The following is a 24,693-nucleotide window of genomic DNA, read 5'->3' as shown; positions in this document are numbered from 1 at the left end:
GTTCCTTACTTAGTTTGTCAGCTTCATGCAATAAAGAATTCAGCCTTTCGTGCATCTCATGTTTCTTCTGTTGCTCTCTAGAAATAATATTCTGGATCATCTCCTCAATTTCTTTCTTAACCTCATCACCACGCTTTGCAACATCCTCTGCATTAAACCCACATTATGCCCACAGCGTCTTAAGATTTTTGAAGAAGGCACTATTCGATATGTCTGTCACTAAAGAATTCGTATCATCCATCATAAAACATAAACTCTCAACCACTCAGTTATAACAAGAAACTGGGTCTGTAACCACTCGGCCACGACTGCTCGTATCTGAAGCTTCCCTCGAATCGTGAAAAATCCAACCGGTCTGCGCAGAATGTTGACAGGAAACGAACTCTGTGCACTGATTACGGCAGGGCTACCAGCGCTACGAGACGAGCCATTACGGAAGCGTTAAAAACCTTCGCCCGGACATGGACTCGAACCCTGGACCCTTAGGTTAAAAGCCTAATGCTCTACCGACTGAGCTATGCGGGCTCACGCCCGTTGTAGGTGGAGCGGCTGCAAGCAATGTGAATAATTGGAACGCGTGTGTAGGCGTACTACGGTAATTGCTGGCTTCTGGCGCAACTGGCGACTTCACCGACTTCCCACTGACGCTGGTAGCAGCCCAACAGCGGACCAGTGCCTCTTCTGCCTTTATCCCGGTGCTGACAGTAATTGCATCTTGCGCCTGTTTTCCCCGATTACGTTCGGTTGAAGCTCCGGAAGGAGGGCGACAAACGAAGGTTGGAAGGCCAAAACATGGAGGGACGTGTGCGCAAAAACTTCCCTTCCGGTACCGGAAATCGAACCCTGGCCTCCTGGGTGAAAGCCAGGTATCCTAGCCACTAGACCACACCGGATTTGCTCAATAAACGTGAGATTTACTCCCTCTCCTCCCGCATTTCGTGCTGAATCCGGACTCAGTGGTGTTCTCTGTTTGCGAGCGTATTTGTGCGTGCAGACTGGCATGGCGCACAGCTCGAAACTGACTATTAATTGCCGTTTGCATCATAACAGGGGAGGAGAAAGATCAAAGTTGTACCTTGCCATAGTTGGAAGTAAACATTTTGACGCTGAGGCGTGGACTCCTTGGGGGTAACAAACGACAATTAAGTTCGTTCCCTAGCAACAGCAACGCCGTTAATTCAGCCATTATGTACAGCAAATTAAATTCCCCGGGTGAGGATCGAACTCACGACCTTAAGACTACGAGACTTACGCGCTACCTACTGCGCTACCGAGGCACGTTGCAACAAACGTCCCAGGAAACTTGGTAAGTCCCACATATTAGAGATAGACAGTTCGCGCTTTCTCAAGAATCTGCTGTGTTGCTACACGTGCTTTCCCGACGGGCTAGATTAAACTGCTGCCGCAGCTTTTTCAACGGAAAGCAGCACTGCCTGAGGTTACAGTACATCGCCCTTGCGGCACCTGGACACAGCGGCCTGTAGGGCCAGGCCGACGCTAGAGTTCAGAAATAGCACGCGACCGTCCAAGTACGGCCTCTTGCGTGCTGCGCGTTTGGTTCTTCTCACAGCGAATCCTGCTACACATTCCTGTGGCTGACGCAGCTCAAGCGAGCAATCGGCGCGGCGGCATTATAGCGAGAACAGCAAAACGATGCATCGGCCGGGAATCGAACCCGGGCCGCCCGCGTGGTAGGTGAACAACCTACCACTTTTTTAGTTGTTGTTCTCATTTTGTTAGTTGCATTTGTTGGGGGCGGGCGTCCGATGACGTCCGTGCTTGCCGAGCACATTCCCGAGCAGCTGTCTGCAGGGAAAGTGGGATTGCCACCCAGCGACGTCGGATACGACCGAAAAAAGTGCTACACACGCGGAGTCCCCCACTACACTGCCTTATAGCGACCGCTCATCACTATCGTGTGAGTAACGTTGCGGCCGCGGCGACGAGTCTTGCCCAAAGACGCAGCGTGCGTGGAGGCGCTACCCGGATGCGTGTGGATGCACCCTCCTACCTCGTAAAGCGCCTACAGCTACTATCACGCCTTCCAAGCAGTTGATCCGGGTTCGATTCCCGGCCACCGCAACGGGCGCAAATTTTCGCGTATGAGTATGTGTGCTGTTAAATTAACGTTTTCTTTCCGTCGTTGCTCCAAGCAGGCCATCCTGTAGTATGTCCCGACTTGTCCCGACTTTGCTCGGCTGACGCGAAAGCTGACGCTTGGAATTCGCCCTTATCAAAAGGACAGGCGCTATAAACGGCTGTGAGAGGAGAGGTGTGGCGAGGTGCCAAAACGACACGCAAACCGCGAAATTTTCTGCTCCTCCTTCCTAAAGAAAAAAAGAAAAAAAACGGACGCAGTCGGTAGGACTCGAACCTACGCTCCCAGAGGGAATCTGATTTCTAGTCAGTCGCCTTAACCACTTTTTTTTATCTTATTAAACATTATTAAATGTTAATTTTTTGTTACATTTTCTTGATTGCACATTCACTGTTATCAAGTAGGGTTTGTAAACACCACTCTACAGCATAAATACTATACATTTACGTAAAACACTGCTGGAGTAGAATACACAATAGAACACAATTTTAACCCTTAAATGCATAGTGTTACATACCTGCAATATGGATTGAAAAATTATTTTGTCCACCTTTAGAGAGAATTTAGCGAACTAACCCAAGTCTTACAGGTGCAACGAAGTATCTCTGATACTTAGTATTAGCTGTTGGCTGTACTGTGGACTTCTGGTGACCTTTTTGGAAGTATGCAGAGAAGTTAGGTGTGAATTTTGCTTAGTTTCCAAAAGGGTGGGATAGGATGCAGCAGCATCAACTTGGCCAAATGTGGGAAGGTTAGTGGTGAGCAGGCAGCAATTTTCTTCATGCTGCCAGCTATGGGAATATGCGCTGTGTCCCTTGTTTTTTTAGGAACATACATCACATTTAAACTGGATGTCCAATTCCTGTTGATCCACTGTAGGGAGTTAAGAGGATAAATTATTACTGTCATTAAGTTTGCTTAATTCTATGAGAACAGTAAATTGTAGCGATTAATAATGCATACAAAATCATATCTGTGATGGTTGAGAAACATGACTATGAATCTGCAGTTAACAATTGGTTCGCACATATAATTGTAAGTTAATGGTTATTCCTGAAGCAGAGACCACAACAGTCTGTGCAACAAAAAGAAAATCTAATAACACACAAGTTAATTTTCGTAGCTGATGTCAGATGAAGAATAAATTAAATGCTTTAAGTTCTACATGCTAAACTTTCAGGGCAACACAGGGAAGATTTCATGGACTGAAGCAGCAGACTGTTCAGTACACGCGAGAAAAGTGGAATAAAGGCTTCCTCATTACTTGAGAAACTAATCAAATGAAGGTGCTGGAAATGAGGAGGAATTTTTCAACTGCATGAGGTGCAGAATTCAAAGCAAGTATGAGCTCGTGCATGGTACTTAACTTCTTCAGACAGATCAATATAATAATAAAAAGTGTCTGTATTTACCTCACTATAAGACAACTCAGAATATAAGATGACCCCCTTTCTTTGAAGACCCAACATGTGAATTTTTTGGTATTTAACATATTCTGACTAATATTTGCAAAGTCTAAAGGTAGTTATAGAAAATAAAAATCACTTTGGGATGTGGAACAGTCATAAATAAATATCTCCAGTTAAAAACAATACAAAATGACAATGATACAACTCCACTAACTTAAGATTCACTGAGCAGCAAATAAGGTTCTTTTTTGTTTTCATTTATAGTATGTCCATATCAAGAAGAGAAGAAGGCTTAAGTTTTTTATTTGCTTGGCATTCAGTAAATTCAGATGAGTTACGCCTGAGACGAACTGCCATACCAATGTTACTGCGAGGGGGTTTCATTGGCATTTTTGAAGTCTCTAGAGTAATATGTTGTTTTGTGTTGTTAATGTCTCTGAATGCTTCCGTTTTGTTAATTACACTTGAAGGGACTCCACTTTCCTGTTGAGCAGCACTCTTTCGTCACTGCAGAACTCAAAGTCTTTGATTGAAAATGGCTATCTCATCACTTGTTGGTAGAGCATCCTCTACCTTAATCTCTGTAGCTTCTCCAAGACTTGAACACAGTTCTGCCTCCTGCTTTGAAGTCTCCAATATTTCTTTCATGAGCGCACACTTCTTCTCTTGAAGTTTTCTTGTTTCACACTCTAGCTTAGTAAGAGCCTCACATAAAGGCAGCGTATCATATAATGCAGGATAAAAATGAAATTCAAGTTCCTTACTTAGTTTGTCAGCTTCATGCAATAAAGAATTCAGCCTTTCGTGCATCTCATGTTTCTTCTGTTGCTCTCTAGAAATAATATTCTGGATCATCTCCTCAATTTCTTTCTTAACCTCATCACCACGCTTTGCAACATCCTCTGCATTAAACCCACATTATGCCCACAGCGTCTTAAGATTTTTGAAGAAGGCACTATTCGATATGTCTGTCACTAAAGAATTCGTATCATCCATCATAAAACATAAACTCTCAACCACTCAGTTATAACAAGAAACTGGGTCTGTAACCACTCGGCCACGACTGCTCGTATCTGAAGCTTCCCTCGAATCGTGAAAAATCCAACCGGTCTGCGCAGAATGTTGACAGGAAACGAACTCTGTGCACTGATTACGGCAGGGCTACCAGCGCTACGAGACGAGCCATTACGGAAGCGTTAAAAACCTTCGCCCGGACATGGACTCGAACCCTGGACCCTTAGGTTAAAAGCCTAATGCTCTACCGACTGAGCTATGCGGGCTCACGCCCGTTGTAGGTGGAGCGGCTGCAAGCAATGTGAATAATTGGAACGCGTGTGTAGGCGTACTACGGTAATTGCTGGCTTCTGGCGCAACTGGCGACTTCACCGACTTCCCACTGACGCTGGTAGCAGCCCAACAGCGGACCAGTGCCTCTTCTGCCTTTATCCCGGTGCTGACAGTAATTGCATCTTGCGCCTGTTTTCCCCGATTACGTTCGGTTGAAGCTCCGGAAGGAGGGCGACAAACGAAGGTTGGAAGGCCAAAACATGGAGGGACGTGTGCGCAAAAACTTCCCTTCCGGTACCGGAAATCGAACCCTGGCCTCCTGGGTGAAAGCCAGGTATCCTAGCCACTAGACCACACCGGATTTGCTCAATAAACGTGAGATTTACTCCCTCTCCTCCCGCATTTCGTGCTGAATCCGGACTCAGTGGTGTTCTCTGTTTGCGAGCGTATTTGTGCGTGCAGACTGGCATGGCGCACAGCTCGAAACTGACTATTAATTGCCGTTTGCATCATAACAGGGGAGGAGAAAGATCAAAGTTGTACCTTGCCATAGTTGGAAGTAAACATTTTGACGCTGAGGCGTGGACTCCTTGGGGGTAACAAACGACAATTAAGTTCGTTCCCTAGCAACAGCAACGCCGTTAATTCAGCCATTATGTACAGCAAATTAAATTCCCCGGGTGAGGATCGAACTCACGACCTTAAGACTACGAGACTTACGCGCTACCTACTGCGCTACCGAGGCACGTTGCAACAAACGTCCCAGGAAACTTGGTAAGTCCCACATATTAGAGATAGACAGTTCGCGCTTTCTCAAGAATCTGCTGTGTTGCTACACGTGCTTTCCCGACGGGCTAGATTAAACTGCTGCCGCAGCTTTTTCAACGGAAAGCAGCACTGCCTGAGGTTACAGTACATCGCCCTTGCGGCACCTGGACACAGCGGCCTGTAGGGCCAGGCCGACGCTAGAGTTCAGAAATAGCACGCGACCGTCCAAGTACGGCCTCTTGCGTGCTGCGCGTTTGGTTCTTCTCACAGCGAATCCTGCTACACATTCCTGTGGCTGACGCAGCTCAAGCGAGCAATCGGCGCGGCGGCATTATAGCGAGAACAGCAAAACGATGCATCGGCCGGGAATCGAACCCGGGCCGCCCGCGTGGTAGGTGAACAACCTACCACTTTTTTAGTTGTTGTTCTCATTTTGTTAGTTGCATTTGTTGGGGGCGGGCGTCCGATGACGTCCGTGCTTGCCGAGCACATTCCCGAGCAGCTGTCTGCAGGGAAAGTGGGATTGCCACCCAGCGACGTCGGATACGACCGAAAAAAGTGCTACACACGCGGAGTCCCCCACTACACTGCCTTATAGCGACCGCTCATCACTATCGTGTGAGTAACGTTGCGGCCGCGGCGACGAGTCTTGCCCAAAGACGCAGCGTGCGTGGAGGCGCTACCCGGATGCGTGTGGATGCACCCTCCTACCTCGTAAAGCGCCTACAGCTACTATCACGCCTTCCAAGCAGTTGATCCGGGTTCGATTCCCGGCCACCGCAACGGGCGCAAATTTTCGCGTATGAGTATGTGTGCTGTTAAATTAACGTTTTCTTTCCGTCGTTGCTCCAAGCAGGCCATCCTGTAGTATGTCCCGACTTGTCCCGACTTTGCTCGGCTGACGCGAAAGCTGACGCTTGGAATTCGCCCTTATCAAAAGGACAGGCGCTATAAACGGCTGTGAGAGGAGAGGTGTGGCGAGGTGCCAAAACGACACGCAAACCGCGAAATTTTCTGCTCCTCCTTCCTAAAGAAAAAAAGAAAAAAAACGGACGCAGTCGGTAGAACTCGAACCTACGCTCCCAGAGGGAATCTGATTTCTAGTCAGTCGCCTTAACCACTTTTTTTTATCTTATTAAACATTATTAAATGTTAATTTTTTGTTACATTTTCTTGATTGCACATTCACTGTTATCAAGTAGGGTTTGTAAACACCACTCTACAGCATAAATACTATACATTTACGTAAAACACTGCTGGAGTAGAATACACAATAGAACACAATTTTAACCCTTAAATGCATAGTGTTACATACCTGCAATATGGATTGAAAAATTATTTTGTCCACCTTTAGAGAGAATTTAGCGAACTAACCCAAGTCTTACAGGTGCAACGAAGTATCTCTGATACTTAGTATTAGCTGTTGGCTGTACTGTGGACTTCTGGTGACCTTTTTGGAAGTATGCAGAGAAGTTAGGTGTGAATTTTGCTTAGTTTCCAAAAGGGTGGGATAGGATGCAGCAGCATCAACTTGGCCAAATGTGGGAAGGTTAGTGGTGAGCAGGCAGCAATTTTCTTCATGCTGCCAGCTATGGGAATATGCGCTGTGTCCCTTGTTTTTTTAGGAACATACATCACATTTAAACTGGATGTCCAATTCCTGTTGATCCACTGTAGGGAGTTAAGAGGATAAATTATTACTGTCATTAAGTTTGCTTAATTCTATGAGAACAGTAAATTGTAGCGATTAATAATGCATACAAAATCATATCTGTGATGGTTGAGAAACATGACTATGAATCTGCAGTTAACAATTGGTTCGCACATATAATTGTAAGTTAATGGTTATTCCTGAAGCAGAGACCACAACAGTCTGTGCAACAAAAAGAAAATCTAATAACACACAAGTTAATTTTCGTAGCTGATGTCAGATGAAGAATAAATTAAATGCTTTAAGTTCTACATGCTAAACTTTCAGGGCAACACAGGGAAGATTTCATGGACTGAAGCAGCAGACTGTTCAGTACACGCGAGAAAAGTGGAATAAAGGCTTCCTCATTACTTGAGAAACTAATCAAATGAAGGTGCTGGAAATGAGGAGGAATTTTTCAACTGCATGAGGTGCAGAATTCAAAGCAAGTATGAGCTCGTGCATGGTACTTAACTTCTTCAGACAGATCAATATAATAATAAAAAGTGTCTGTATTTACCTCACTATAAGACAACTCAGAATATAAGATGACCCCCTTTCTTTGAAGACCCAACATGTGAATTTTTTGGTATTTAACATATTCTGACTAATATTTGCAAAGTCTAAAGGTAGTTATAGAAAATAAAAATCACTTTGGGATGTGGAACAGTCATAAATAAATATCTCCAGTTAAAAACAATACAAAATGACAATGATACAACTCCACTAACTTAAGATTCACTGAGCAGCAAATAAGGTTCTTTTTTGTTTTCATTTATAGTATGTCCATATCAAGAAGAGAAGAAGGCTTAAGTTTTTTATTTGCTTGGCATTCAGTAAATTCAGATGAGTTACTCCTGAGACGAACTGCCATACCAATGTTACTGCGAGGGGGTTTCATTGGCATTTTTGAAGTCTCTAGAGTAATATGTTGTTTTGTGTTGTTAATGTCTCTGAATGCTTCCGTTTTGTTAATTACACTTGAAGGGACTCCACTTTCCTGTTGAGCAGCACTCTTTCGTCACTGCAGAACTCAAAGTCTTTGATTGAAAATGGCTATCTCATCACTTGTTGGTAGAGCATCCTCTACCTTAATCTCTGTAGCTTCTCCAAGACTTGAACACAGTTCTGCCTCCTGCTTTGAAGTCTCCAATATTTCTTTCATGAGCGCACACTTCTTCTCTTGAAGTTTTCTTGTTTCACACTCTAGCTTAGTAAGAGCCTCACATAAAGGCAGCGTATCATATAATGCAGGATAAAAATGAAATTCAAGTTCCTTACTTAGTTTGTCAGCTTCATGCAATAAAGAATTCAGCCTTTCGTGCATCTCATGTTTCTTCTGTTGCTCTCTAGAAATAATATTCTGGATCATCTCCTCAATTTCTTTCTTAACCTCATCACCACGCTTTGCAACATCCTCTGCATTAAACCCACATTATGCCCACAGCGTCTTAAGATTTTTGAAGAAGGCACTATTCGATATGTCTGTCACTAAAGAATTCGTATCATCCATCATAAAACATAAACTCTCAACCACTCAGTTATAACAAGAAACTGGGTCTGTAACCACTCGGCCACGACTGCTCGTATCTGAAGCTTCCCTCGAATCGTGAAAAATCCAACCGGTCTGCGCAGAATGTTGACAGGAAACGAACTCTGTGCACTGATTACGGCAGGGCTACCAGCGCTACGAGACGAGCCATTACGGAAGCGTTAAAAACCTTCGCCCGGACATGGACTCGAACCCTGGACCCTTAGGTTAAAAGCCTAATGCTCTACCGACTGAGCTATGCGGGCTCACGCCCGTTGTAGGTGGAGCGGCTGCAAGCAATGTGAATAATTGGAACGCGTGTGTAGGCGTACTACGGTAATTGCTGGCTTCTGGCGCAACTGGCGACTTCACCGACTTCCCACTGACGCTGGTAGCAGCCCAACAGCGGACCAGTGCCTCTTCTGCCTTTATCCCGGTGCTGACAGTAATTGCATCTTGCGCCTGTTTTCCCCGATTACGTTCGGTTGAAGCTCCGGAAGGAGGGCGACAAACGAAGGTTGGAAGGCCAAAACATGGAGGGACGTGTGCGCAAAAACTTCCCTTCCGGTACCGGAAATCGAACCCTGGCCTCCTGGGTGAAAGCCAGGTATCCTAGCCACTAGACCACACCGGATTTGCTCAATAAACGTGAGATTTACTCCCTCTCCTCCCGCATTTCGTGCTGAATCCGGACTCAGTGGTGTTCTCTGTTTGCGAGCGTATTTGTGCGTGCAGACTGGCATGGCGCACAGCTCGAAACTGACTATTAATTGCCGTTTGCATCATAACAGGGGAGGAGAAAGATCAAAGTTGTACCTTGCCATAGTTGGAAGTAAACATTTTGACGCTGAGGCGTGGACTCCTTGGGGGTAACAAACGACAATTAAGTTCGTTCCCTAGCAACAGCAACGCCGTTAATTCAGCCATTATGTACAGCAAATTAAATTCCCCGGGTGAGGATCGAACTCACGACCTTAAGACTACGAGACTTACGCGCTACCTACTGCGCTACCGAGGCACGTTGCAACAAACGTCCCAGGAAACTTGGTAAGTCCCACATATTAGAGATAGACAGTTCGCGCTTTCTCAAGAATCTGCTGTGTTGCTACACGTGCTTTCCCGACGGGCTAGATTAAACTGCTGCCGCAGCTTTTTCAACGGAAAGCAGCACTGCCTGAGGTTACAGTACATCGCCCTTGCGGCACCTGGACACAGCGGCCTGTAGGGCCAGGCCGACGCTAGAGTTCAGAAATAGCACGCGACCGTCCAAGTACGGCCTCTTGCGTGCTGCGCGTTTGGTTCTTCTCACAGCGAATCCTGCTACACATTCCTGTGGCTGACGCAGCTCAAGCGAGCAATCGGCGCGGCGGCATTATAGCGAGAACAGCAAAACGATGCATCGGCCGGGAATCGAACCCGGGCCGCCCGCGTGGTAGGTGAACAACCTACCACTTTTTTAGTTGTTGTTCTCATTTTGTTAGTTGCATTTGTTGGGGGCGGGCGTCCGATGACGTCCGTGCTTGCCGAGCACATTCCCGAGCAGCTGTCTGCAGGGAAAGTGGGATTGCCACCCAGCGACGTCGGATACGACCGAAAAAAGTGCTACACACGCGGAGTCCCCCACTACACTGCCTTATAGCGACCGCTCATCACTATCGTGTGAGTAACGTTGCGGCCGCGGCGACGAGTCTTGCCCAAAGACGCAGCGTGCGTGGAGGCGCTACCCGGATGCGTGTGGATGCACCCTCCTACCTCGTAAAGCGCCTACAGCTACTATCACGCCTTCCAAGCAGTTGATCCGGGTTCGATTCCCGGCCACCGCAACGGGCGCAAATTTTCGCGTATGAGTATGTGTGCTGTTAAATTAACGTTTTCTTTCCGTCGTTGCTCCAAGCAGGCCATCCTGTAGTATGTCCCGACTTGTCCCGACTTTGCTCGGCTGACGCGAAAGCTGACGCTTGGAATTCGCCCTTATCAAAAGGACAGGCGCTATAAACGGCTGTGAGAGGAGAGGTGTGGCGAGGTGCCAAAACGACACGCAAACCGCGAAATTTTCTGCTCCTCCTTCCTAAAGAAAAAAAGAAAAAAAACGGACGCAGTCGGTAGGACTCGAACCTACGCTCCCAGAGGGAATCTGATTTCTAGTCAGTCGCCTTAACCACTTTTTTTTATCTTATTAAACATTATTAAATGTTAATTTTTTGTTACATTTTCTTGATTGCACATTCACTGTTATCAAGTAGGGTTTGTAAACACCACTCTACAGCATAAATACTATACATTTACGTAAAACACTGCTGGAGTAGAATACACAATAGAACACAATTTTAACCCTTAAATGCATAGTGTTACATACCTGCAATATGGATTGAAAAATTATTTTGTCCACCTTTAGAGAGAATTTAGCGAACTAACCCAAGTCTTACAGGTGCAACGAAGTATCTCTGATACTTAGTATTAGCTGTTGGCTGTACTGTGGACTTCTGGTGACCTTTTTGGAAGTATGCAGAGAAGTTAGGTGTGAATTTTGCTTAGTTTCCAAAAGGGTGGGATAGGATGCAGCAGCATCAACTTGGCCAAATGTGGGAAGGTTAGTGGTGAGCAGGCAGCAATTTTCTTCATGCTGCCAGCTATGGGAATATGCGCTGTGTCCCTTGTTTTTTTAGGAACATACATCACATTTAAACTGGATGTCCAATTCCTGTTGATCCACTGTAGGGAGTTAAGAGGATAAATTATTACTGTCATTAAGTTTGCTTAATTCTATGAGAACAGTAAATTGTAGCGATTAATAATGCATACAAAATCATATCTGTGATGGTTGAGAAACATGACTATGAATCTGCAGTTAACAATTGGTTCGCACATATAATTGTAAGTTAATGGTTATTCCTGAAGCAGAGACCACAACAGTCTGTGCAACAAAAAGAAAATCTAATAACACACAAGTTAATTTTCGTAGCTGATGTCAGATGAAGAATAAATTAAATGCTTTAAGTTCTACATGCTAAACTTTCAGGGCAACACAGGGAAGATTTCATGGACTGAAGCAGCAGACTGTTCAGTACACGCGAGAAAAGTGGAATAAAGGCTTCCTCATTACTTGAGAAACTAATCAAATGAAGGTGCTGGAAATGAGGAGGAATTTTTCAACTGCATGAGGTGCAGAATTCAAAGCAAGTATGAGCTCGTGCATGGTACTTAACTTCTTCAGACAGATCAATATAATAATAAAAAGTGTCTGTATTTACCTCACTATAAGACAACTCAGAATATAAGATGACCCCCTTTCTTTGAAGACCCAACATGTGAATTTTTTGGTATTTAACATATTCTGACTAATATTTGCAAAGTCTAAAGGTAGTTATAGAAAATAAAAATCACTTTGGGATGTGGAACAGTCATAAATAAATATCTCCAGTTAAAAACAATACAAAATGACAATGATACAACTCCACTAACTTAAGATTCACTGAGCAGCAAATAAGGTTCTTTTTTGTTTTCATTTATAGTATGTCCATATCAAGAAGAGAAGAAGGCTTAAGTTTTTTATTTGCTTGGCATTCAGTAAATTCAGATGAGTTACGCCTGAGACGAACTGCCATACCAATGTTACTGCGAGGGGGTTTCATTGGCATTTTTGAAGTCTCTAGAGTAATATGTTGTTTTGTGTTGTTAATGTCTCTGAATGCTTCCGTTTTGTTAATTACACTTGAAGGGACTCCACTTTCCTGTTGAGCAGCACTCTTTCGTCACTGCAGAACTCAAAGTCTTTGATTGAAAATGGCTATCTCATCACTTGTTGGTAGAGCATCCTCTACCTTAATCTCTGTAGCTTCTCCAAGACTTGAACACAGTTCTGCCTCCTGCTTTGAAGTCTCCAATATTTCTTTCATGAGCGCACACTTCTTCTCTTGAAGTTTTCTTGTTTCACACTCTAGCTTAGTAAGAGCCTCACATAAAGGCAGCGTATCATATAATGCAGGATAAAAATGAAATTCAAGTTCCTTACTTAGTTTGTCAGCTTCATGCAATAAAGAATTCAGCCTTTCGTGCATCTCATGTTTCTTCTGTTGCTCTCTAGAAATAATATTCTGGATCATCTCCTCAATTTCTTTCTTAACCTCATCACCACGCTTTGCAACATCCTCTGCATTAAACCCACATTATGCCCACAGCGTCTTAAGATTTTTGAAGAAGGCACTATTCGATATGTCTGTCACTAAAGAATTCGTATCATCCATCATAAAACATAAACTCTCAACCACTCAGTTATAACAAGAAACTGGGTCTGTAACCACTCGGCCACGACTGCTCGTATCTGAAGCTTCCCTCGAATCGTGAAAAATCCAACCGGTCTGCGCAGAATGTTGACAGGAAACGAACTCTGTGCACTGATTACGGCAGGGCTACCAGCGCTACGAGACGAGCCATTACGGAAGCGTTAAAAACCTTCGCCCGGACATGGACTCGAACCCTGGACCCTTAGGTTAAAAGCCTAATGCTCTACCGACTGAGCTATGCGGGCTCACGCCCGTTGTAGGTGGAGCGGCTGCAAGCAATGTGAATAATTGGAACGCGTGTGTAGGCGTACTACGGTAATTGCTGGCTTCTGGCGCAACTGGCGACTTCACCGACTTCCCACTGACGCTGGTAGCAGCCCAACAGCGGACCAGTGCCTCTTCTGCCTTTATCCCGGTGCTGACAGTAATTGCATCTTGCGCCTGTTTTCCCCGATTACGTTCGGTTGAAGCTCCGGAAGGAGGGCGACAAACGAAGGTTGGAAGGCCAAAACATGGAGGGACGTGTGCGCAAAAACTTCCCTTCCGGTACCGGAAATCGAACCCTGGCCTCCTGGGTGAAAGCCAGGTATCCTAGCCACTAGACCACACCGGATTTGCTCAATAAACGTGAGATTTACTCCCTCTCCTCCCGCATTTCGTGCTGAATCCGGACTCAGTGGTGTTCTCTGTTTGCGAGCGTATTTGTGCGTGCAGACTGGCATGGCGCACAGCTCGAAACTGACTATTAATTGCCGTTTGCATCATAACAGGGGAGGAGAAAGATCAAAGTTGTACCTTGCCATAGTTGGAAGTAAACATTTTGACGCTGAGGCGTGGACTCCTTGGGGGTAACAAACGACAATTAAGTTCGTTCCCTAGCAACAGCAACGCCGTTAATTCAGCCATTATGTACAGCAAATTAAATTCCCCGGGTGAGGATCGAACTCACGACCTTAAGACTACGAGACTTACGCGCTACCTACTGCGCTACCGAGGCACGTTGCAACAAACGTCCCAGGAAACTTGGTAAGTCCCACATATTAGAGATAGACAGTTCGCGCTTTCTCAAGAATCTGCTGTGTTGCTACACGTGCTTTCCCGACGGGCTAGATTAAACTGCTGCCGCAGCTTTTTCAACGGAAAGCAGCACTGCCTGAGGTTACAGTACATCGCCCTTGCGGCACCTGGACACAGCGGCCTGTAGGGCCAGGCCGACGCTAGAGTTCAGAAATAGCACGCGACCGTCCAAGTACGGCCTCTTGCGTGCTGCGCGTTTGGTTCTTCTCACAGCGAATCCTGCTACACATTCCTGTGGCTGACGCAGCTCAAGCGAGCAATCGGCGCGGCGGCATTATAGCGAGAACAGCAAAACGATGCATCGGCCGGGAATCGAACCCGGGCCGCCCGCGTGGTAGGTGAACAACCTACCACTTTTTTAGTTGTTGTTCTCATTTTGTTAGTTGCATTTGTTGGGGGCGGGCGTCCGATGACGTCCGTGCTTGCCGAGCACATTCCCGAGCAGCTGTCTGCAGGGAAAGTGGGATTGCCACCCAGCGACGTCGGATACGACCGAAAAAAGTGCTACACACGCGGAGTCCCCCACTACACTGCCTTATAGCGACCGCTCATCACTATCGTGTGAGTAACGTTGCGGCCGCGGCGACGAGTCTTGCCCAAAGACGCAGCGTGCGTGGAGGCGCTACCCGGATGCGTGTGGATGCACCCTCCTACCTCGTAAAGCGCCTACAGCTACTATCACGCCTTCCAAGCAGTTGATCCGGGTTCGATTCCCGGCCACCGCAACGGGCGCAAATTTTCGCGTATGAGTATGTGTGCTGTTAAATTAACGTTTTCTTTCCGTCGTTGCTCCAAGCAGGCCATCCTGTAGTATGTCCCGACTTGTCCCGACTTTGCTCGGCTGACGCGAAAGCTGACGCTTGGAATTCGCCCTTATCAAAAGGACAGGCGCTATAAACGGCTGTGAGAGGAGAGGTGTGGCGAGGTGCCAAAACGACACGCAAACCGCGAAATTTTCTGCTCCTCCTTCCTAAAGAAAAAAAGAAAAAAAACGGACGCAGTCGGTAGGACTCGAACCTACGCTCCCAGAGGGAATCTGATTTCTAGTCAGTCGCCTTAACCACTTTTTTTTATCTTATTAAACATTATTAAATGTTAATTTTTTGTTACATTTTCTTGATTGCACATTCACTGTTATCAAGTAGGGTTTGTAAACACCACTCTACAGCATAAATACTATACATTTACGTAAAACACTGCTGGAGTAGAATACACAATAGAACACAATTTTAACCCTTAAATGCATAGTGTTACATACCTGCAATATGGATTGAAAAATTATTTTGTCCACCTTTAGAGAGAATTTAGCGAACTAACCCAAGTCTTACAGGTGCAACGAAGTATCTCTGATACTTAGTATTAGCTGTTGGCTGTACTGTGGACTTCTGGTGACCTTTTTGGAAGTATGCAGAGAAGTTAGGTGTGAATTTTGCTTAGTTTCCAAAAGGGTGGGATAGGATGCAGCAGCATCAACTTGGCCAAATGTGGGAAGGTTAGTGGTGAGCAGGCAGCAATTTTCTTCATGCTGCCAGCTATGGGAATATGCGCTGTGTCCCTTGTTTTTTTAGGAACATACATCACATTTAAACTGGATGTCCAATTCCTGTTGATCCACTGTAGGGAGTTAAGAGGATAAATTATTACTGTCATTAAGTTTGCTTAATTCTATGAGAACAGTAAATTGTAGCGATTAATAATGCATACAAAATCATATCTGTGATGGTTGAGAAACATGACTATGAATCTGCAGTTAACAATTGGTTCGCACATATAATTGTAAGTTAATGGTTATTCCTGAAGCAGAGACCACAACAGTCTGTGCAACAAAAAGAAAATCTAATAACACACAAGTTAATTTTCGTAGCTGATGTCAGATGAAGAATAAATTAAATGCTTTAAGTTCTACATGCTAAACTTTCAGGGCAACACAGGGAAGATTTCATGGACTGAAGCAGCAGACTGTTCAGTACACGCGAGAAAAGTGGAATAAAGGCTTCCTCATTACTTGAGAAACTAATCAAATGAAGGTGCTGGAAATGAGGAGGAATTTTTCAACTGCATGAGGTGCAGAATTCAAAGCAAGTATGAGCTCGTGCATGGTACTTAACTTCTTCAGACAGATCAATATAATAATAAAAAGTGTCTGTATTTACCTCACTATAAGACAACTCAGAATATAAGATGACCCCCTTTCTTTGAAGACCCAACATGTGAATTTTTTGGTATTTAACATATTCTGACTAATATTTGCAAAGTCTAAAGGTAGTTATAGAAAATAAAAATCACTTTGGGATGTGGAACAGTCATAAATAAATATCTCCAGTTAAAAACAATACAAAATGACAATGATACAACTCCACTAACTTAAGATTCACTGAGCAGCAAATAAGGTTCTTTTTTGTTTTCATTTATAGTATGTCCATATCAAGAAGAGAAGAAGGCTTAAGTTTTTTATTTGCTTGGCATTCAGTAAATTCAGATGAGTTACGCCTGAGACGAACTGCCATACCAATGTTACTGCGAGGGGGTTTCATTGGCATTTTTGAAGTCTCTAGAGTAATATGTTGTTTTGTGTTGTTAATGTCTCTGAATGCTTCCGTTTTGTTAATTACACTTGAAGGGACTCCACTTTCCTGTTGAGCAGCACTCTTTCGTCACTGCAGAACTCAAAGTCTTTGATTGAAAATGGCTATCTCATCACTTGTTGGTAGAGCATCCTCTACCTTAATCTCTGTAGCTTCTCCAAGACTTGAACACAGTTCTGCCTCCTGCTTTGAAGTCTCCAATATTTCTTTCATGAGCGCACACTTCTTCTCTTGAAGTTTTCTTGTTTCACACTCTAGCTTAGTAAGAGCCTCACATAAAGGCAGCGTATCATATAATGCAGGATAAAAATGAAATTCAAGTTCCTTACTTAGTTTGTCAGCTTCATGCAATAAAGAATTCAGCCTTTCGTGCATCTCATGTTTCTTCTGTTGCTCTCTAGAAATAATATTCTGGATCATCTCCTCAATTTCTTTCTTAACCTCATCACCACGCTTTGCAACATCCTCTGCATTAAACCCACATTATGCCCACAGCGTCTTAAGATTTTTGAAGAAGGCACTATTCGATATGTCTGTCACTAAAGAATTCGTATCATCCATCATAAAACATAAACTCTCAACCACTCAGTTATAACAAGAAACTGGGTCTGTAACCACTCGGCCACGACTGCTCGTATCTGAAGCTTCCCTCGAATCGTGAAAAATCCAACCGGTCTGCGCAGAATGTTGACAGGAAACGAACTCTGTGCACTGATTACGGCAGGGCTACCAGCGCTACGAGACGAGCCATTACGGAAGCGTTAAAAACCTTCGCCCGGACATGGACTCGAACCCTGGACCCTTAGGTTAAAAGCCTAATGCTCTACCGACTGAGCTATGCGGGCTCACGCCCGTTGTAGGTGGAGCGGCTGCAAGCAATGTGAATAATTGGAACGCGTGTGTAGGCGTACTACGGTAATTGCTGGCTTCTGGCGCAACTGGCGACTTCACCGACTTCCCACTGACGCTGGTAGCAGCCCAACAGCGGACCAGTGCCTCTTCTGCCTTTATCCCGGTGCTGACAGTAATTGCATCTTGCGCCTGTTTTCCCCGATTACGTTCGGTTGAAGCTCCGGAAGGAGGGCGACAAACGAAGGTTGGAAGGCCAAAACATGGAGGGACGTGTGCGCAAAAACTTCCCTTCCGGTACCGGAAATCGAACCCTGGCCTCCTGGGTGAAAGCCAGGTATCCTAGCCACTAGACCACACCGGATTTGCTCAATAAACGTGAGATTTACTCCCTCTCCTCCCGCATTTCGTGCTGAATCCGGACTCAGTGGTGTTCTCTGTTTGCGAGCGTATTTGTGCGTGCAGACTGGCATGGCGCACAGCTCGAAACTGACTATTAATTGCCGTTTGCATCATAACAGGGGAGGAGAAAGATCAAAGTTGTACCTTGCCATAGTTGGAAGTAAACATTTTGACGCTGAGGCGTGGACTCCTTGGGGGTAACAAACGACAATTAAGTTCGTTCCCTAGCAACAGCAACGCCGTTAATTCAGCCATTATGTACAGCAAATTAAATTCCCCGGGTGAGGATCGAACTCACGACCTTAAGACTACGAGACTTACGCGCTACCTACTGCGCTACCGAGGCACGTTGCAACAAACGTCCCAGGAAACTTGGTAAGTCCCACATATTAGAGATAGACAGTTCGCGCTTTCTCAAGAATCTGCTGTGTTGCTACACGTGCTTTCCCGACGGGCTAGATTAAACTGCTGCCGCAGCTTTTTCAACGGAAAGCAGCACTGCCTGAGGTTACAGTACATCGCCCTTGCGGCACCTGGACACAGCGGCCTGTAGGGCCAGGCCGACGCTAGAGTTCAGAAATAGCACGCGACCGTCCAAGTACGGCCTCTTGCGTGCTGCGCGTTTGGTTCTTCTCACAGCGAATCCTGCTACACATTCCTGTGGCTGACGCAGCTCAAGCGAGCAATCGGCGCGGCGGCATTATAGCGAGAACAGCAAAACGATGCATCGGCCGGGAATCGAACCCGGGCCGCCCGCGTGGTAGGTGAACAACCTACCACTTTTTTAGTTGTTGTTCTCATTTTGTTAGTTGCATTTGTTGGGGGCGGGCGTCCGATGACGTCCGTGCTTGCCGAGCACATTCCCGAGCAGCTGTCTGGGGGCAGGGTGGGCGGTCGAGGGAGGAAAGAGGGATTGCCACCCAGCGACGTCGGATACGACCGAAAAAAGTGCTACACACGCGGAGTCCCCCACTACACTGCCTTATAGCGACCGCTCATCACTATCGTGTGAGTAACGTTGCGGCCGCGGCGACGAGTCTTGCCCAAAGACGCAGCGTGCGTGGAGGCGCTACCCGGATGCGTGTGGATGCACCCTCCTACCTCGTAAAGCGCCTACAGCTACTATCACGCCTTCCAAGCAGTTGATCCGGGTTCGATTCCCGGCCACCGCAACGGGCGCAAATTTTCGCGTATGAGTATGTGTGCTGTTAAATTAACGTTTTCTTTCCGTCGTTGCTATGTCCCGACTTGTCCCGACTTTGCTCGGCTGACGCGAAAGCTGACGCTTGGAATTCGCCCTTATCAAAAGGACAGGCGCTATAAACGGCTGTGAGAGGAGAGGTGTGGCGAGGTGCCAAAACGACACGCAAACCGCGAAATTTTCTGCTCCTCCTTCCTAAAGAAAAAAAGAAAAAAAACGGACGCAGTCGGTAGGACTCGAACCTACGCTCCCAGAGGGAATCTGATTTCTAGTCAGTCGCCTTAACCACTTTTTTTTATCTTATTAAACATTATTAAATGTTAATTTTTTGTTACATTTTCTTGATTGCACATTCACTGTTATCAAGTAGGGTTTGTAAACACCACTCTACAGCATAAATACTATACATTTACGTAAAACACTGCTGGAGTAGAATACACAATAGAACACAATTTTAACCCTTAAATGCATAGTGTTACATACCTGCAATATGGATTGAAAAATTATTTTGTCCACCTTTAGAGAGAATTTAGCGAACTAACCCAAGTCTTACAGGTGCAACGAAGTATCTCTGATACTTAGTATTAGCTGTTGGCTGTACTGTGGACTTCTGGTGACCTTTTTGGAAGTATGCAGAGAAGTTAGGTGTGAATTTTGCTTAGTTTCCAAAAGGGTGGGATAGGATGCAGCAGCATCAACTTGGCCAAATGTGGGAAGGTTAGTGGTGAGCAGGCAGCAATTTTCTTCATGCTGCCAGCTATGGGAATATGCGCTGTGTCCCTTGTTTTTTTAGGAACATACATCACATTTAAACTGGATGTCCAATTCCTGTTGATCCACTGTAGGGAGTTAAGAGGATAAATTATTACTGTCATTAAGTTTGCTTAATTCTATGAGAACAGTAAATTGTAGCGATTAATAATGCATACAAAATCATATCTGTGATGGTTGAGAAACATGACTATGAATCTGCAGTTAACAATTGGTTCGCACATATAATTGTAAGTTAATGGTTATTCCTGAAGCAGAGACCACAACAGTCTGTGCAACAAAAAGAAAATCTAATAACACACAAGTTAATTTTCGTAGCTGATGTCAGATGAAGAATAAATTAAATGCTTTAAGTTCTACATGCTAAACTTTCAGGGCAACACAGGGAAGATTTCATGGACTGAAGCAGCAGACTGTTCAGTACACGCGAGAAAAGTGGAATAAAGGCTTCCTCATTACTTGAGAAACTAATCAAATGAAGGTGCTGGAAATGAGGAGGAATTTTTCAACTGCATGAGGTGCAGAATTCAAAGCAAGTATGAGCTCGTGCATGGTACTTAACTTCTTCAGACAGATCAATATAATAATAAAAAGTGTCTGTATTTACCTCACTATAAGACAACTCAGAATATAAGATGACCCCCTTTCTTTGAAGACCCAACATGTGAATTTTTTGGTATTTAACATATTCTGACTAATATTTGCAAAGTCTAAAGGTAGTTATAGAAAATAAAAATCACTTTGGGATGTGGAACAGTCATAAATAAATATCTCCAGTTAAAAACAATACAAAATGACAATGATACAACTCCACTAACTTAAGATTCACTGAGCAGCAAATAAGGTTCTTTTTTGTTTTCATTTATAGTATGTCCATATCAAGAAGAGAAGAAGGCTTAAGTTTTTTATTTGCTTGGCATTCAGTAAATTCAGATGAGTTACGCCTGAGACGAACTGCCATACCAATGTTACTGCGAGGGGGTTTCATTGGCATTTTTGAAGTCTCTAGAGTAATATGTTGTTTTGTGTTGTTAATGTCTCTGAATGCTTCCGTTTTGTTAATTACACTTGAAGGGACTCCACTTTCCTGTTGAGCAGCACTCTTTCGTCACTGCAGAACTCAAAGTCTTTGATTGAAAATGGCTATCTCATCACTTGTTGGTAGAGCATCCTCTACCTTAATCTCTGTAGCTTCTCCAAGACTTGAACACAGTTCTGCCTCCTGCTTTGAAGTCTCCAATATTTCTTTCATGAGCGCACACTTCTTCTCTTGAAGTTTTCTTGTTTCACACTCTAGCTTAGTAAGAGCCTCACATAAAGGCAGCGTATCATATAATGCAGGATAAAAATGAAATTCAAGTTCCTTACTTAGTTTGTCAGCTTCATGCAATAAAGAATTCAGCCTTTCGTGCATCTCATGTTTCTTCTGTTGCTCTCTAGAAATAATATTCTGGATCATCTCCTCAATTTCTTTCTTAACCTCATCACCACGCTTTGCAACATCCTCTGCATTAAACCCACATTATGCCCACAGCGTCTTAAGATTTTTGAAGAAGGCACTATTCGATATGTCTGTCACTAAAGAATTCGTATCATCCATCATAAAACATAAACTCTCAACCACTCAGTTATAACAAGAAACTGGGTCTGTAACCACTCGGCCACGACTGCTCGTATCTGAAGCTTCCCTCGAATCGTGAAAAATCCAACCGGTCTGCGCAGAATGTTGACAGGAAACGAACTCTGTGCACTGATTACGGCAGGGCTACCAGCGCTACGAGACGAGCCATTACGGAAGCGTTAAAAACCTTCGCCCGGACATGGACTCGAACCCTGGACCCTTAGGTTAAAAGCCTAATGCTCTACCGACTGAGCTATGCGGGCTCACGCCCGTTGTAGGTGGAGCGGCTGCAAGCAATGGTGAATAATTGGAACGCGTGTGTAGGCGTACTACGGTAATTGCTGGCTTCTGGCGCAACTGGCGACTTCACCGACTTCCCACTGACGCTGGTAGCAGCCCAACAGCGGACCAGTGCCTCTTCTGCCTTTATCCCGGTGCTGACAGTAATTGCATCTTGCGCCTGTTTTCCCCGATTACGTTCGGTTGAAGCTCCGGAAGGAGGGCGACAAACGAAGGTTGGAAGGCCAAAACATGGAGGGACGTGTGCGCAAAAACTTCCCTTCCGGTACCGGAAATCGAACCCTGGCCTCCTGGGTGAAAGCCAGGTATCCTAGCCACTAGACCACACCGGATTTGCTCAATAAACGTGAGATTTACTCCCTCTCCTCCCGCATTTCGTGCTGAATCCGGACTCAGTGGTGTTCTCTGTTTGCGAGCGTATTTGTGCGTGCAGACTGGCATGGCGCACAGCTCGAAACTGACTATTAATTGCCGTTTGCATCATAACAGGGGAGGAGAAAGATCAAAGTTGTACCTTGCCATAGTTGGAAGTAAACATTTTGACGCTGAGGCGTGGACTCCTTGGGGGTAACAAACGACAATTAAGTTCGTTCCCTAGCAACAGCAACGCCGTTAATTCAGCCATTATGTACAGCAAATTAAATTCCCCGGGTGAGGATCGAACTCACGACCTTAAGACTACGAGACTTACGCGCTACCTACTGCGCTACCGAGGCACGTTGCAACAAACGTCCCAGGAAACTTGGTAAGTCCCACATATTAGAGATAGACAGTTCGCGCTTTCTCAAGAATCTGCTGTGTTGCTACACGTGCTTTCCCGACGGGCTAGATTAAACTGCTGCCGCAGCTTTTTTCAACGGAAAGCAGCACTGCCTGAGGTTACAGTACATCGCCCTTGCGGCACCTGGACACAGCGGCCTGTAGGGCCAGGCCGACGCTAGAGTTCAGAAATAGCACGCGACCGTCCAAGTACGGCCTCTTGCGTGCTGCGCGTTTGGTTCTTCTCACAGCGAATCCTGCTACACATTCCTGTGGCTGACGCAGCTCAAGCGAGCAATCGGCGCGGCGGCATTATAGCGAGAACAGCAAAACGATGCATCGGCCGGGAATCGAACCCGGGCCGCCCGCGTGGTAGGTGAACAACCTACCACTTTTTTAGTTGTTGTTCTCATTTTGTTAGTTGCATTTGTTGGGGGCGGGCGTCCGATGACGTCCGTGCTTGCCGAGCACATTCCCGAGCAGCTGTCTGCAGGGAAAGTGGGATTGCCACCCAGCGGACGTCGGATACGACCGAAAAAAGTGCTACACACGCGGAGTCCCCCACTACACTGCCTTATAGCGACCGCTCATCACTATCGTGTGAGTAACGTTGCGGCCGCGGCGACGAGTCTTGCCCAAAGACGCAGCGTGCGTGGAGGCGCTACCCGGATGCGTGTGGATGCACCCTCCTACCTCGTAAAGCGCCTACAGCTACTATCACGCCTTCCAAGCAGTTGATCCGGGTTCGATTCCCGGCCACCGCAACGGGCGCAAATTTTCGCGTATGAGTATGTGTGCTGTTAAATTAACGTTTTCTTTCCGTCGTTGCTCCAAGCAGGCCATCCTGTAGTATGTCCCGACTTGTCCCGACTTTGCTCGGCTGACGCGAAAGCTGACGCTTGGAATTCGCCCTTATCAAAAGGACAGGCGCTATAAACGGCTGTGAGAGGAGAGGTGTGGCGAGGTGCCAAAACGACACGCAAACCGCGAAATTTTCTGCTCCTCCTTCCTAAAGAAAAAAAGAAAAAAAACGGACGCAGTCGGTAGGACTCGAACCTACGCTCCCAGAGGGAATCTGATTTCTAGTCAGTCGCCTTAACCACTTTTTTTTATCTTATTAAACATTATTAAATGTTAATTTTTTGTTACATTTTCTTGATTGCACATTCACTGTTATCAAGTAGGGTTTGTAAACACCACTCTACAGCATAAATACTATACATTTACGTAAAACACTGCTGGAGTAGAATACACAATAGAACACAATTTTAACCCTTAAATGCATAGTGTTACATACCTGCAATATGGATTGAAAAATTATTTTGTCCACCTTTAGAGAGAATTTAGCGAACTAACCCAAGTCTTACAGGTGCAACGAAGTATCTCTGATACTTAGTATTAGCTGTTGGCTGTACTGTGGACTTCTGGTGACCTTTTTGGAAGTATGCAGAGAAGTTAGGTGTGAATTTTGCTTAGTTTCCAAAAGGGTGGGATAGGATGCAGCAGCATCAACTTGGCCAAATGTGGGAAGGTTAGTGGTGAGCAGGCAGCAATTTTCTTCATGCTGCCAGCTATGGGAATATGCGCTGTGTCCCTTGTTTTTTTAGGAACATACATCACATTTAAACTGGATGTCCAATTCCTGTTGATCCACTGTAGGGAGTTAAGAGGATAAATTATTACTGTCATTAAGTTTGCTTAATTCTATGAGAACAGTAAATTGTAGCGATTAATAATGCATACAAAATCATATCTGTGATGGTTGAGAAACATGACTATGAATCTGCAGTTAACAATTGGTTCGCACATATAATTGTAAGTTAATGGTTATTCCTGAAGCAGAGACCACAACAGTCTGTGCAACAAAAAGAAAATCTAATAACACACAAGTTAATTTTCGTAGCTGATGTCAGATGAAGAATAAATTAAATGCTTTAAGTTCTACATGCTAAACTTTCAGGGCAACACAGGGAAGATTTCATGGACTGAAGCAGCAGACTGTTCAGTACACGCGAGAAAAGTGGAATAAAGGCTTCCTCATTACTTGAGAAACTAATCAAAT

At 45.1% G+C, this 24,693-nt stretch overlaps 18 non-coding genes across 18 annotated transcripts; all 18 read right to left on the bottom strand.

Annotated features, from left to right (window-relative positions):
- Positions 1 to 452: 452 nt before the first annotated feature.
- Trnak-uuu (transfer RNA lysine (anticodon UUU)) lies at positions 453 to 525 on the bottom strand. Its single transcript has one exon. It is a non-coding gene; the product is annotated as a tRNA-Lys (tRNA).
- A 296-nt stretch (positions 526 to 821) lies between these two features.
- Trnae-uuc (transfer RNA glutamic acid (anticodon UUC)) lies at positions 822 to 893 on the bottom strand. Its single transcript has one exon. It is a non-coding gene; the product is annotated as a tRNA-Glu (tRNA).
- A 311-nt stretch (positions 894 to 1,204) lies between these two features.
- Positions 1,205 to 1,277, bottom strand: Trnat-cgu (transfer RNA threonine (anticodon CGU)). Its single transcript has one exon. It is a non-coding gene; the product is annotated as a tRNA-Thr (tRNA).
- Positions 1,278 to 4,714: 3,437 nt separating this feature from the next.
- Trnak-uuu (transfer RNA lysine (anticodon UUU)) lies at positions 4,715 to 4,787 on the bottom strand. Its single transcript has one exon. It is a non-coding gene; the product is annotated as a tRNA-Lys (tRNA).
- Positions 4,788 to 5,083: 296 nt separating this feature from the next.
- Positions 5,084 to 5,155, bottom strand: Trnae-uuc (transfer RNA glutamic acid (anticodon UUC)). Its single transcript has one exon. It is a non-coding gene; the product is annotated as a tRNA-Glu (tRNA).
- A 311-nt stretch (positions 5,156 to 5,466) lies between these two features.
- On the bottom strand, positions 5,467 to 5,539 carry Trnat-cgu (transfer RNA threonine (anticodon CGU)). The gene has a single exon. It is a non-coding gene; the product is annotated as a tRNA-Thr (tRNA).
- A 3,437-nt stretch (positions 5,540 to 8,976) lies between these two features.
- Trnak-uuu (transfer RNA lysine (anticodon UUU)) lies at positions 8,977 to 9,049 on the bottom strand. Its single transcript has one exon. It is a non-coding gene; the product is annotated as a tRNA-Lys (tRNA).
- Positions 9,050 to 9,345: 296 nt separating this feature from the next.
- On the bottom strand, positions 9,346 to 9,417 carry Trnae-uuc (transfer RNA glutamic acid (anticodon UUC)). Its single transcript has one exon. It is a non-coding gene; the product is annotated as a tRNA-Glu (tRNA).
- Positions 9,418 to 9,728: 311 nt separating this feature from the next.
- Trnat-cgu (transfer RNA threonine (anticodon CGU)) lies at positions 9,729 to 9,801 on the bottom strand. Its single transcript has one exon. It is a non-coding gene; the product is annotated as a tRNA-Thr (tRNA).
- Positions 9,802 to 13,238: 3,437 nt separating this feature from the next.
- Trnak-uuu (transfer RNA lysine (anticodon UUU)) lies at positions 13,239 to 13,311 on the bottom strand. Its single transcript has one exon. It is a non-coding gene; the product is annotated as a tRNA-Lys (tRNA).
- A 296-nt stretch (positions 13,312 to 13,607) lies between these two features.
- On the bottom strand, positions 13,608 to 13,679 carry Trnae-uuc (transfer RNA glutamic acid (anticodon UUC)). Its single transcript has one exon. It is a non-coding gene; the product is annotated as a tRNA-Glu (tRNA).
- Positions 13,680 to 13,990: 311 nt separating this feature from the next.
- On the bottom strand, positions 13,991 to 14,063 carry Trnat-cgu (transfer RNA threonine (anticodon CGU)). Its single transcript has one exon. It is a non-coding gene; the product is annotated as a tRNA-Thr (tRNA).
- A 3,437-nt stretch (positions 14,064 to 17,500) lies between these two features.
- On the bottom strand, positions 17,501 to 17,573 carry Trnak-uuu (transfer RNA lysine (anticodon UUU)). The gene has a single exon. It is a non-coding gene; the product is annotated as a tRNA-Lys (tRNA).
- Positions 17,574 to 17,869: 296 nt separating this feature from the next.
- On the bottom strand, positions 17,870 to 17,941 carry Trnae-uuc (transfer RNA glutamic acid (anticodon UUC)). Its single transcript has one exon. It is a non-coding gene; the product is annotated as a tRNA-Glu (tRNA).
- A 311-nt stretch (positions 17,942 to 18,252) lies between these two features.
- Trnat-cgu (transfer RNA threonine (anticodon CGU)) lies at positions 18,253 to 18,325 on the bottom strand. The gene has a single exon. It is a non-coding gene; the product is annotated as a tRNA-Thr (tRNA).
- A 3,437-nt stretch (positions 18,326 to 21,762) lies between these two features.
- Positions 21,763 to 21,835, bottom strand: Trnak-uuu (transfer RNA lysine (anticodon UUU)). Its single transcript has one exon. It is a non-coding gene; the product is annotated as a tRNA-Lys (tRNA).
- A 297-nt stretch (positions 21,836 to 22,132) lies between these two features.
- Positions 22,133 to 22,204, bottom strand: Trnae-uuc (transfer RNA glutamic acid (anticodon UUC)). Its single transcript has one exon. It is a non-coding gene; the product is annotated as a tRNA-Glu (tRNA).
- A 311-nt stretch (positions 22,205 to 22,515) lies between these two features.
- Trnat-cgu (transfer RNA threonine (anticodon CGU)) lies at positions 22,516 to 22,588 on the bottom strand. The gene has a single exon. It is a non-coding gene; the product is annotated as a tRNA-Thr (tRNA).
- Between the last annotated feature and the right edge of the window lie 2,105 nt (positions 22,589 to 24,693).

Source organism: Schistocerca cancellata, unplaced genomic scaffold, assembly GCF_023864275.1.
Source record: "Schistocerca cancellata isolate TAMUIC-IGC-003103 unplaced genomic scaffold, iqSchCanc2.1 HiC_scaffold_459, whole genome shotgun sequence".
Taxonomy (NCBI): Eukaryota; Metazoa; Arthropoda; class Insecta; order Orthoptera; family Acrididae; genus Schistocerca; species Schistocerca cancellata.
The sequence above is the reverse complement of the archived record's forward strand: the minus strand, read 5'-3'. Positions and strand labels throughout refer to the sequence as shown.